At 47.7% G+C, this 11848-nt stretch overlaps 1 long non-coding RNA gene across 1 annotated transcript; it reads left to right on the top strand.

Annotated features, from left to right (window-relative positions):
* Nucleotides 1–3247: 3247 nt before the first annotated feature.
* On the top strand, nucleotides 3248–10666 carry LOC122237453. Its single transcript, XR_006216054.1, has 3 exons — nucleotides 3248–5879; nucleotides 6830–7588; nucleotides 10506–10666. It is a non-coding gene; the product is annotated as an uncharacterized LOC122237453 (long non-coding RNA).
* Nucleotides 10667–11848: the final 1182 nt, after the last annotated feature.

The following is an 11848-nucleotide window of genomic DNA, read 5'->3' as shown; positions in this document are numbered from 1 at the left end:
GGCGAGTGGGGGAGGGGCAGAGAGAGGGGGAGACACAGAATCCGAAGCAGGCTCCGGGCTCCGAGCTGTCGGCACAAAGCCCCACGCGGGGCTTGAACCCACAAACGGCGAGATCACGAGCTGAGCCAAAGTCAGATGCTTAACCGACTGAGCCCCCCAGGCGCCCCGCATATTCTTTAATACATCCATTCTCCTTGACACATTAATGAATGGGGGAAATGTAAGAATGTGCAGAAAATTGAGTCAGAATGATATTAATTGCATGAATAGCCAGACTTAGACAAGACTTCAAATGCTCTACCAGTGGACTTGTACAGGGGTATAAACCGAGAGGAGACACTGGCCAACCATGCAAAGCATTATTGAAGTTTATAAATTAGCATGGGAAGTAGCCATGATACATGGCAGAGGGAAAAAGTCAGTTTCAAAACTATATGAAGTTTGTTTTTATTTTACAAAAACTATCTTTCTACAAAGTCTTAAGATTACTGCTGATACTTGCCTCACACCGCTTCTCATTTTTGATATTTTAAATGATCACCTTTACTTTAGTAATTTTAAAGTTATTTTTCAAAATGCACTCGTTACATAAAAAGCCACCTTGTTAAAGAAGCGCGGCTGTGGGTTGCAAGGGAGACGTGTTTGCCCAAGACGTTACTTGTGAGCTATTCACAATAACGTAAGGGATTACTGAGGAAACTGGTTTTGTGACTTTTAGTCTATTTCTGTAATTTGCTATTTACTAGGAAACGCTTACTATCACCGGGTTTACCGCTATCGTTAACCAACAAATGGTCCAATTTACAAATGCATATTCTCAGATGATTACTTTCCACAGTCGCAAACGTCCTGATTGTGAATCTCATTTTAATTCCCATCCTGTTCAGTCCTGTCTCCCTCCTCTTGGCGATTTTCAAAGAGCTCATGCGTCTTCACGTGACCTTCGGCTACGTTGATCATCCACCAATCATTGTGATGAGGAAAGTTGATTTAAAAACCGTTCTAAAAAATGATGATGCGCCATGCAAGTTTCGTTTCATTTTTAACAATTGTCTCTAACAATTTCTGTGTGAATTCACATCTTGCCTGCCCCCCCGGGAGAATACTTTTCTTCGCCCCTGGGAAGGGTAGCATATAGATGGAACACTCACCGTAAAGAGTAACAGGCCTCTCGAAGATCAAGCAAACCCTGGCACGGGGGGAACTTCGCAAGGGATAACACCAGCTGATGCTGACGCGGCCTGTGCTGTTTAAAACGTTCTCTCATCTATATAATTTGAGCCTCTGTTTCAATCGCGAGGCTTTATTGTTAAGCGCAGACTATACCCAATGAAAGAGACCTGGGGAGCGTTCACGCCCATAATCAGTGATCGCGAGGACTAAGCTAAGAAAGCAACAATCATAATATCTCTGTTATTAATTAAAAACTGGACTCAGAGGGGTAGCGCCATGTCAGAGGCCCTGCCTGCTGTCGGCAATGGTTATCTGAAATCAAGTCAAGACGTGAAACTGAATATATTTAATGTAATTATGTGGTATGTTCACTCGCTCGTGTAAGTGTGTGCAAGAAATAGAAATAATGCCTTCAAGGGGCGCCTGGGTGGCTCAGTCGGTTGAGCGTCCGACTTCAGCTCAGGTCACGATCTCACGGTTCGTGAGTTCGAGCCCCGAGTCAGGCTCTGGGCTGATGGCTCGGAGCCTGGAGCCTGCTTCCGATTCTGTGTCTCCCTCTCTCTGCCCCTCCCCCATTCATTCTCTGTCTCTCTCTGTCTCAAAAATAAATAAACATTAAAAAAAAAATTTAAAAAAAAAAAGAAATAATGCCTTCAAGGAGTGTCACCTCCATCTTGGGGAAGGACACAAAAGACACGGGGTGTGATTACGATGTGCTCTACTGGAGATGTGCACAAAGTGCTGTGGCCGCACAGGGAAGCTAGCTCTGACAAACACACACACACGTGCACACACACGCTCACACCCAGGCACAGGCTTTCACACGCATGCTCTTACGCTGTCCCACTCTTCCCCACGGCAAGTAAGGTGGGACCAGAGGCTCCACAGGGAAGATGTGACTTGAATGGGTCTGGACAGACGGCAAAGATGAAAACAACAATTTTTTTCTAATGTCTACTGATTTTGTGAGAGACAGAGACAGGGCATGAGCAGAGAAGGGGTAGAAGTAGAGGGAGACACAGACTCCGATGCAGGCTCCAGGCTCTGAGCTGTCAGCACGGAGCCAGAAGTGGGGCTGGAACTCAGGAACCTTGAGATCATGACCTGAGCCCAAGTGGGACGCTTAACCGGCTGAGCCCCCCCAGGCGCCCCCAGACGACAAAGATTGTTCGGTGGGGACATGGGGTTGGTCACTCTTGGGCAGAGGGGAAGGATTCCAACAAAAGAGCCGAGCTGTGACAGCAGTCCACCCTTGGTAAGAGTCCCATAGAATTCCAAGAAACAAGGACAGGAGGGGAGGGAAGGCCGGACTCTGGAAGCGAGTGGAGACCCAGAAACGCCTGCCCCCCGCCCCCTCCATAATTCCAGCCATGGACCCTGCCCCGCTCCTCTCCTCGGAATTCCTCACCACTAGGCGAATCACACAGTTTATTTTCCCCCCGGAGGGGCCTGGCTTCTGCTTCGGTCGTTAATGAATCCCTAGTTTCTACGACGGGCCGGCCATGCAGGAGGTGCTTAATAAATGTGTTACAAACGCAGGATAAGAGCCAGAATAAAGGTACCTTACGGGTTCCCATTCTGGCTGTATCATGAAACGGCCGTACGGGCGTTGGCGAGTCTGTCTGAACTCTGATTCTCTGTCTTTAAAAAATGGGAAACTCCTCATGATGGGAATGCTCGTAACAGCTGATCTCGTACGACTGCTGGGGAAGCGAATGACGCATGCAAGCCCTCAGCCCCGCGAGTGTCCAACGGCCGCCGATGCGAGCGGGACGGCGGCGCCGGTGACGATCAGGACAATGGCGAGGTCACCAGGGCGTGCCCGACTTCCGGTTTGGGCGGTGGCGGCGACAGCGGTGCCATCGTTTTGCCTTCTGGGGACCGAGAAGACGCCTGCAGTGTAACTGCTTCCAGGGTCCGCCCCACGGTCCGCTGGGCCGCACCAGCGACCACGACTGACAACCGGGCCCAGAGCTCCTCGTCTGCAAACGAGAATTCATTCGCAAAGACGCAAACCTGCGGTTAGCTGCCCGCGATAGGCTCCCGGTGCCTACCAGCCCCGACGCGGGCAAATACGGCCCAGGGTGCTGCGCGCGTGCGCACACTTTGCTCCCACGTGTGCCGCTGACGTCCCGGCTGGAGCGCACGTCTCCGGCATTCTGTTTCCGGGGACCCCAAGTCACGTGGGCGTCATTGCTGCTAAGAGCCACTGCCACGTGGGCCGCGATCGGACCCGGTTTTGTGACGCACTCTGGATAATAACTAGGGTCTCTGGCCTTGATGTCTGCGGGCCCCGGGTAGAAGCCCGTCGGGTCACGAGCGATCTGTCCTCCTGTTCCACACAAGCCCTTTTAGATCATTTACCAAGTGGATCCCCTAAATTCTCAAACAAACAAAAAAATTTCTAAGCAAACAACGAGTTTGCTCTGTCAGCAGCGGGGTCTCCAAAATACACAGAACCTGCTGTACAATTCATCCAGCAGGGGGCACCCGACCAGTGAACAGGACAGACCCCCCCAGTTATCCACACCTGCTTCTGGAGGGGCTCCCAGGGGGCCCCACCTCAAACGGGTCTGCGGGAGGCGTTGTGTTCCCCGTCCCCCAAACCATCGTCTGACCACCCCTTCTCACCTCTCCCAACCCCCCCCCCCAAGTATTTGCCCCATGAGGTTGTAAGCCTGTTATTAGCCCAGACATGGGGGGGGGGGGCGCAGTGCACGAACCGAAGGAAGAACAGAGGGAGCAGATGAACTGTCCTGGGGCCATCGGGGGCTTTGCCGGGAAACGTGGCCAGAATTTCTCACAACGTCCTAGGAAGCTGACTCATCTGGAAGAGGGTAGCAAGGAGGCCGTGCATTCGGTGTCCCCTCTTAACGTCATTTTAAGGTCACCCGGGAGGAGAGTCTGTCCAGCCGCTGACTGCGCGTGAGAAAGGAAGGCTGTGTTCTCAGTGACACAGACGAGTTGTTCCACACACGGTCCATCGCGGAGACGGGAGTTCTCACCATGTTTTTTGATAGCAAACCCTCAGGTATTGAAAAGCCCAGCTCCTCGGTGTCTGGTATCCTGAGACTCAGCTTGTCTGAGGCGCAGTGTCACGGGAGACCCTTCTCTTTGTCTTCCCCCCTTAAGGCATTTCCTCGCCTTGCTCATCTCCCGTCGCACCTCCTCCTGGGAGGCTCGGGCCAGCGTGGGGGTGACACCCTACGCTGCCTCCTAATCGGCCGCCGTGGCTCGCTCTCTCTCTCGGCTCACGTCCTGCTCCAGAAATAGAAGCATTTAACGCAGACCAAGTCCCTCCAGTCCCCCTCCCTGACGCCCTGCCCGCGTTCCTTCTGTCCCGGAGACACACACAGTTGCAGGTGGACGACCTCCTCTCTGGCAGTTCCGCAAAGGTCAGAAAACTGAGACGCAGAAAAAAGAAAATGCCAACCTGGGAATTACTCAATGTGTGTCCGTGCAGAAGGCCAGGCCTTTTAGAAGATAAATATCACAGATGGAGAGAGTGCTCGGGGACCTTTGTGTTGTCACAGTTTACTGCGAGATTTATAAAGTCCACGCTGCTGAATCTGGCCTCCAGTTCAGCACCCGGACATCCTCGAGGCCCAGCTTTGTCTGTTTGCTGCCCCAGACCTATTGCCTCCCTTCCGCCTGTTCCCCATTTCTGGGATTTGGGGTTCCGTTGACCCGGCTGAGATGGAATGTTCCTTGCTGGGTTTTTCAACTGTGGCCAGGAAGTTGGGGTCATTTTCTGAAGAAAAATAATTTGCCTTCTAGAAGTTTTTAGTAAAAGAAGAACTTTAGAAAGTAGGTTTTGTGATTATCTACGTCTGGGAGAAAACAATCAATTAGGTCAAGGTCTCTGCCACTAACCAGAGGCAATACCAGAGGAAGGAATAACCAGAGGAAAGAAAAGAAGTTGCTAGGCTACATCCGGTAGCTGAAATTTGGGAAATTTCCTCTCAGCTGGATCAGAGAGGAATGTTCCTCAGGAGGGTCACTCGAAACACATCTTGCACGTTGGTACCTGCAGTCGTGTGTCTGACAACGTATTCCATTCTTAATACCGACCTCGGCATTCCGAGCCCCGAGGTGTGGAGTCGGCCAGGTGTGAACGTGCTTTCACATCAGGGTAGCTCAGACTTGGGGGCCCCACAGGACAATGGGTGTGGCTCGTGACTCTGCTGTTTCCAGTCTACGTGGTTTTGAGGGTGATCACTAGAAATCACTGAACTTCACAAAGCCCCTGTCTGCCTCGCTTCCACCATGGGCGTAAGGACAAGCCTACACCTTGTGATAGTTGGGAAAATGGGATAACGGGATACAGGCCACATACCTACACTGTGTCCCTCCCGTCCCCAGGTCTGAATTTCTCCTGAGAGATCAGACAGCAAAAACATATGGCACTGAGGGCGATGGCCATAACTGACTTCCCAGCTTCGGACACCTGCCGTGACATCCACACCCATCCACTGCTTCAGGCCTCTGTTTCTCGATGGGCCAGACTGAGCCCAGAGTGTAAACCAGGATCCCCTTAGTGCTGAAGAGCATCTGGAGAGGGAAACGGAGTCCTTCTGTGAAAAACAGTAACGTTACCGCTGCTTAGCGTCTACAGTGATCAACTGTGATCACGCCATGTTGGGGACATAAGTGTTTTATTTGACAGCTAACTGCAGGCTAACGAACACACAGAGCAAAGTTTTCGTGTAAGCGTCTTAAAAGTTACTTCCTTGAGATAGAAGACCAGATAAACGTGTCGATCTGCTTTCTTCTAAAAATCAAAATGGCTGTCAAAAATCATTCAGGTCCTCTCTGTGGTTGAGTTAATCAAAACTTTGCAGTAATTTGAAACACACTGAGAATGTATTGATTTTACAGTAACAGTGGTTTTCCAAAACGGGCTGATGCCGACAAAACATTTGTCATCGGCAGAGTAGGGGTAACGTTGGACCAGTGTGTCTAACTTGAGGGCCTTTGTTGACATTTCGTGAGTAACGTTGGGCCAGTGTATCTAACTTGAGGGCCTTTGTTGACATTACAATTTTTGACAATTTATCTGATATTTTTGTTGTGTTTTGGTTTTATTCTCAAGTGAACCAGACAACCTCACTATGCATTCTCTTGAGATCCAGGGGAAATTGTCATCCTTGCAGGCGTTATCTTCAAAAAGAAATCCTTATGCTGCATGGAAATTTTTTGTAACATTCAACTTCTTGGACTGTTAATTCCTAAGTGGTAATTTATCTTCTTGGGGAAAAAAAAAACCCTCCTAAACGATGTTTTGCTCTTAAGATGTCACATTGGGTGGTGAACGGTGAACCTTACCGGGGCCAGGGGCACATACACTAAAACAGAGCAACACTGGGTGCGTGCAAGGGTGATTTTTCTCCCACACCGTTCCGCGGTGAAACATCACTGCCATTTTAATTGCTCTGAGCCTCTGTGCCAGTTCCAGTCATATTTTTAATGCCCAATCGACCATGAAGCTCAGAATTTTCACTTCATGGCCTCATCAACAAATTGATCCCTAATTTCCATATGATTAAGAGAAAAATGCCTCTTTTGTAAGAGACTAGCCCTATGTCCAGCAAAGTGATACATGAAAAATAAGAAACAATTCAAGTTGGCTAATGAAAAATTTAATTTCTCTTCACAGAGGTAGGACACAGCCAATCGTCCACATTCACAGGGTTTATGTTGCATTTTCTGCCGTGTCAAGAGAGGAAGAAAAATGGAGCCAAGAACTTGGGTTGTAATTGTAGTCCTCCTCACCTGGGTGTGGTCGTGCACCTGTTAAGAGCTTCATGAGTTCTCATCCGCCCTCTCCTTTCCTGGACCCCAGCCGCTGGAGAAGCTTTAAAAAAATATCTTTCATGAGGAACAAATGCCATTAGTATGAAGACTGTCTTCTATGGTTTTGAGGGAAGATATTAAGGCAGACGTTTGCATTTTCCAGAGACAGGTGCCAGAATGTAGCGAAAGAGAACATAGTAAAAGTCTCCAAATGAGTGCCAAAGGCTTTCTACTCGAAAGAATGTCTGTCGAGTCTGTGCACTACATAAACTAAGAAGAACCTTGGCCCCTGGTGACCAAAATAGGGGTAAGAAGACTGCAGTTCAGCGTCTGCATGGCCCATCTCCTCTCCAGGCGAAACAGTACAGAAGAGGGGACCATCCCCTGCCCTGTCACTGCTGGCACTCCGGTGCAGCTGGCCGGGTGACTGCCTGCTAGGTCCTCGAGGTGGCTGCTGTTATCGGGGCACCGTGGAGACGCCCGGATCCGAGGCCTGCAGAAAGTTCACCGATCCCGATCTCCTCCTCAGGCTCGACTCCAACATCGTGGAACATTTTGTGTCACTTGGCACTGTGTTTATTCTAGAAAATGAAATAGAAGAACAATTTGTCTTGGCCTTAAGGTATCGCCATTTCCCTTTCTTACTGATTTTGTAAACCAAAATATAAAATATGTAACTATGTGAGGGTATGAGTGTTCACTGAAGTTATCACGGTAGTCATTTCACAATACATAAGTCCATCCAATCGTTACTGGCGCACTTTAAACTTATACAGCGTTATATCTCAGGAAAACTGGGGGGAAATAAAAATGTAATCTTGCTTGAAAAGGCAAGACTCACCGATTTCTGAAGATGTTGGTTTCCTTCGGGCCAGCCAGGTAGCCTCTTGGAGCCAAAGTTCCTTAAACTGCGCAAATAAAACACGGGGCTGGTAGTCTTTCCGTGTATCATAGGTTGTCGCATCCTCCAGAGTTGAAAGGCTGGGTGTAAGTGGTTTCACTGGGAATCGTGTTCTGATGTGCGCTTCTCCAAAAAAGAAAAGAAAAGAAAGAGAAGAAAACCAAGAAATTAATTACAAGCCGTGAACGACAAAATTAGAAACAGTACACACACGCACGCGCACGTTCCCGCACACACACGCTGACAACTGCCAGGGATTCAACACTGTTTAACTTCTCTCATGATGCACAGAACCACTAGTGACTTAGAATGTCCTGTCTGCAGCCCTCCCGCCTTTCTGTCTGTTGTTGAAATGGCCAGGGAAGCAGGCACCAGCCCCGTTTACTTACACTTAGAAAACTTCGGGGTTTTCTAGAAGTGTTCAAAGATTTTTTTTAATTATTATTATTTCCTTGAAAAACAGGATTTCTGGGGCTCTGCCCTCTATTGGCTCAGAGATGTATTTTAATAGACCCAATGTATACTGAGGACGGGTCTCAGATTTGGCCTCCTGCATGGCCACCCGAGATGTATTTATTTTTTTATTTATATTTTTAACTGCCTTTGCCCCCGAGGATCTCATTAAAGTGAAAAACGAGCACAGGAAAGACCCGGGCTGCCAACGTTGGCCTTCTGTGTCCAAGACAGAACTCTCATCGTCCAGCACACTCCTGGAGGCCGGAGAGAGCCTCAGGGCACCGCGCAGAAATAAAACAAACAGATGGAAGTTTTGTTTGCATTGAGGGTCACGGGGAAGGCTGACCGCTCATATAGATTTCCTTCTTTGTACCTTAAAAAAACGAGGGTATGTACAGAAAGATAAGGGCTCTGGGGCGCCTGGGTGGCTCAGTGGGTTGAGCGACCGACTAGGGCTCAGGTCATGATCTCACAGTTCGTGAGTTCAAGCCCCGCGTCGGGCTCTGTGCTGACAGCTCGGAGCCTGGAGCCCGCTTCGGATTCTGTGTCTCCCTCTCTCTATGCCCGTCCCCCACTCATGCTCTGTATCTCTCTGTCTCAGAAATAAATAAACATTAAAAAAATTTTGTTTTTAAAGAAAGGTAAGGGCTCCGTGCGCCAGTAAAGGGCAGGCGACCAAACAAAAAATAATGCAATAGTTTCCTGTGGCCAGTAGCGAAGCCCATGATTGTAACATGCAATTAAATGCAATTAATAAGCTGTACGACCCGGACATAAAAACTAGAGATGGAGGCATTCCAGGATTGCGGAATCTGGGGCGAGAACTAGCAGGACACCGCCTCGCTGTTCGAAAAGGTCCATAAGGCCCGAATGAATACATGGTGAGTCCTCGCATGGCAGAAAGAGAGATGATAGCTTTCTCTCTCCTCTTCTTATAAGGGCATTAATCCCATTATGAAGGTGGAGCCCTTACTACCTCATCACCTCTTATAGACCCTACCTCCTAAAAGCATGACCTTGGGGGTGAGGGCTTCAGCTTACCGACTTGGGGGCACACAGACATTCAGTCTGTGGCAGCTTAGGTTCCTTTAAATTTAAAATAGGCTTAGGGGTAAGCCAGGAGAAGACTGTGTGATAGGACTGTTTTGGGGAAGTAGGGTTTAATGGTCCCTATGTCCTTCTTCTGGACGTCTCTGTCAGTCTGAATGCCTGGTTGATGCTTGGGGGTTTCTAGGGCATTCCGCATTACTTAACTGTTTTCATTTGGAACGGCCAATATGGGGGCGACAACCAACGGCGATGAGAATACTGGTATAATAGCAATCGAACTCTTACTCCAAGGCAAGTATTGCGGTCCACACCTCATATGAAGTGCCTCACTACACATTCACTTTCCCTTTGGGACATGCATGTTGGGAACCATGTGTAAGGAATAAACACACTGAGATAGGCTTGTGTTTTCACAGGAAAGAGCTAAATGGAGAGGTGAAGAAGTATGTCTCATAGTGGACCATTAGGTGATTTAGTAGAGCCAGGAGGGCACTGTTATTGGAGCCAAAGAACAGAGGCCAATGCCCCCCTCCATTTCTAGTCCTCTCTGTCCTTTGTGTCAAAGTCAATTATGCCTATTGGAATGAATTCCTTGACTCTCTTACCTTGAATGTACTTGGCTTCCTTAAATCATGGAACCATCGCTTGGAGAAAGGCCCAGTGAAGTCCTCTTGCCCATATTCCCAGACTGGGCCCTGTGGAACCAAAGTGCGTGTGAACGCGTTCGGAAATGGCCATGCGTCCTGCATGTTCCACAGAGTGCCAGACAGAAACACCAGGATGCTTTAATGCCTCAGCAGTTCCCAAAGCACTAAGCTCTATGTTTATGGCATGTGATTCACTGGTTCACCATAGAAATGACGAGAACATAAACAGATAGGGATTTCTTCAAGGTAAACCAGAAAATCAGGGGGAGAGCAACGGATTGTCTCCAAATATGCTATTGATCAATGCCAAATAAAAACCTGTTTTCTAGTCACCTCTAATACAGACCTTTTGAAGAGTTTAATATTTAGTTGGCGATATTGTCAAATGCTATAGAGAGACATTTTTAAATATATGTGGATTTTATTCCATGGATTTTCATATGATTACAGTGACTTCTTCTTTTTTCTCTTCTCCTCATTAACAGGCACTTTATTCATTTGGTCTCGATATCAAGGTTAAACAGAACTCGACTGCACTTCAGCCTTTATATTCACAAGGTTAAACGTAACATATGCTCCGTTCTTGGGCCCTAATTACGCTCCTAACCATTTGCCTCGTGTATCATAACTCCCGAGTATGCTGTGAGAGGAAGAAATTAGAAATTTAACAATTTTCGAAAGACTCAAAATCCAATTAGATAATCATCTGATTTATATGCTAAGTCTTCACAGTGAAGCACAATGTAGAAAAATGAGCTATAATTGTTTTGGGAATGTTCCAGAGACACCAGAAAGACATCATTTACAATAAATTATTATGGCTTCCTTTTCCTTGTTGTTTCTTTATGTATTGTAATTACAATATTGATTATCTCTGAAGGATTAGTCCACGACTAAGTGAACATAACCTGCTTTGCCTGGTTAAATCAGCAAACGCTACACGTTATTGATTCTTCACATTTTGTACCAATTACTAACCAGAAAGTAACTGATCACACATCCTGAGCTTATCGGTAGATATTTTGGATTTATGAGAATTCCTTCATGCTAACGTGAAACCCATTTTCCCCAATGCAGGTGGAATGCTTCACCGGATAAACAATTCATCGAAGCTGGCATTTTGTTTTTTTTCTGTCTGCTGAGAAACAAACACTGGGAAGACCTATAGAAACGCACAGGTTTTAATATTCACACTCATACCCTGACCAAGTACCGTAGACGTTTAAGGACAATTCTAATAACTTGCTTAGTATTTCATCCCAGAATTTCCCTGAGGAAATCCCCAGGTCGGAAGCACTGTTCGCACACTCTCATTGCAAGAACGTGGAGCCTTGAGTTTCAGATTCTTCTTAGAAAAGTGGCGGGGTAGCCTGACGGGGGAGCGTGGCAGACTGACCAAGATCACGCACCGCCAAGCCCCAACCGAGGGCTCGCGATCGTCCGTCCACTGGGGGCAATGCGGTGGCTTAGTTTGAATTTGTTGTTCAGCTGGATGAAAAGATAATCCTTAACTCTGTAGCTATTTTTAAATGACTTTCCTGTTCAAGTGAAAGGAATCCTCCCCAGTCAAGCAGGTGCACTGACATTTAATGCAAAGACTACCTCTGGGGCAAGAAGGAATTATCCATAATTCAGGGTCCTTTATGCAGACTTCCAGGAGCCTGCGAAGTACTTTTCCTTTTCAAATGGTTGCATCACAGACTCATTTTCACACTCTAACCATTTCCTGGGGTTTCCAGGGTGTCTTTAAGTTTATGTATTTTGAGAGAGAGAGAGAGAGAGAGGGAAGGGTAGAGAAAGGGGGACAGAGGATCCGAAGATCTGTGCA

The sequence above is a fragment of the Panthera tigris genome, chromosome A3, assembly GCF_018350195.1.
Source record: "Panthera tigris isolate Pti1 chromosome A3, P.tigris_Pti1_mat1.1, whole genome shotgun sequence".
In the NCBI taxonomy this organism is placed as follows: domain Eukaryota; kingdom Metazoa; phylum Chordata; class Mammalia; order Carnivora; family Felidae; genus Panthera; species Panthera tigris.
This window is presented reverse-complemented; position numbering and strand designations above follow the sequence as displayed.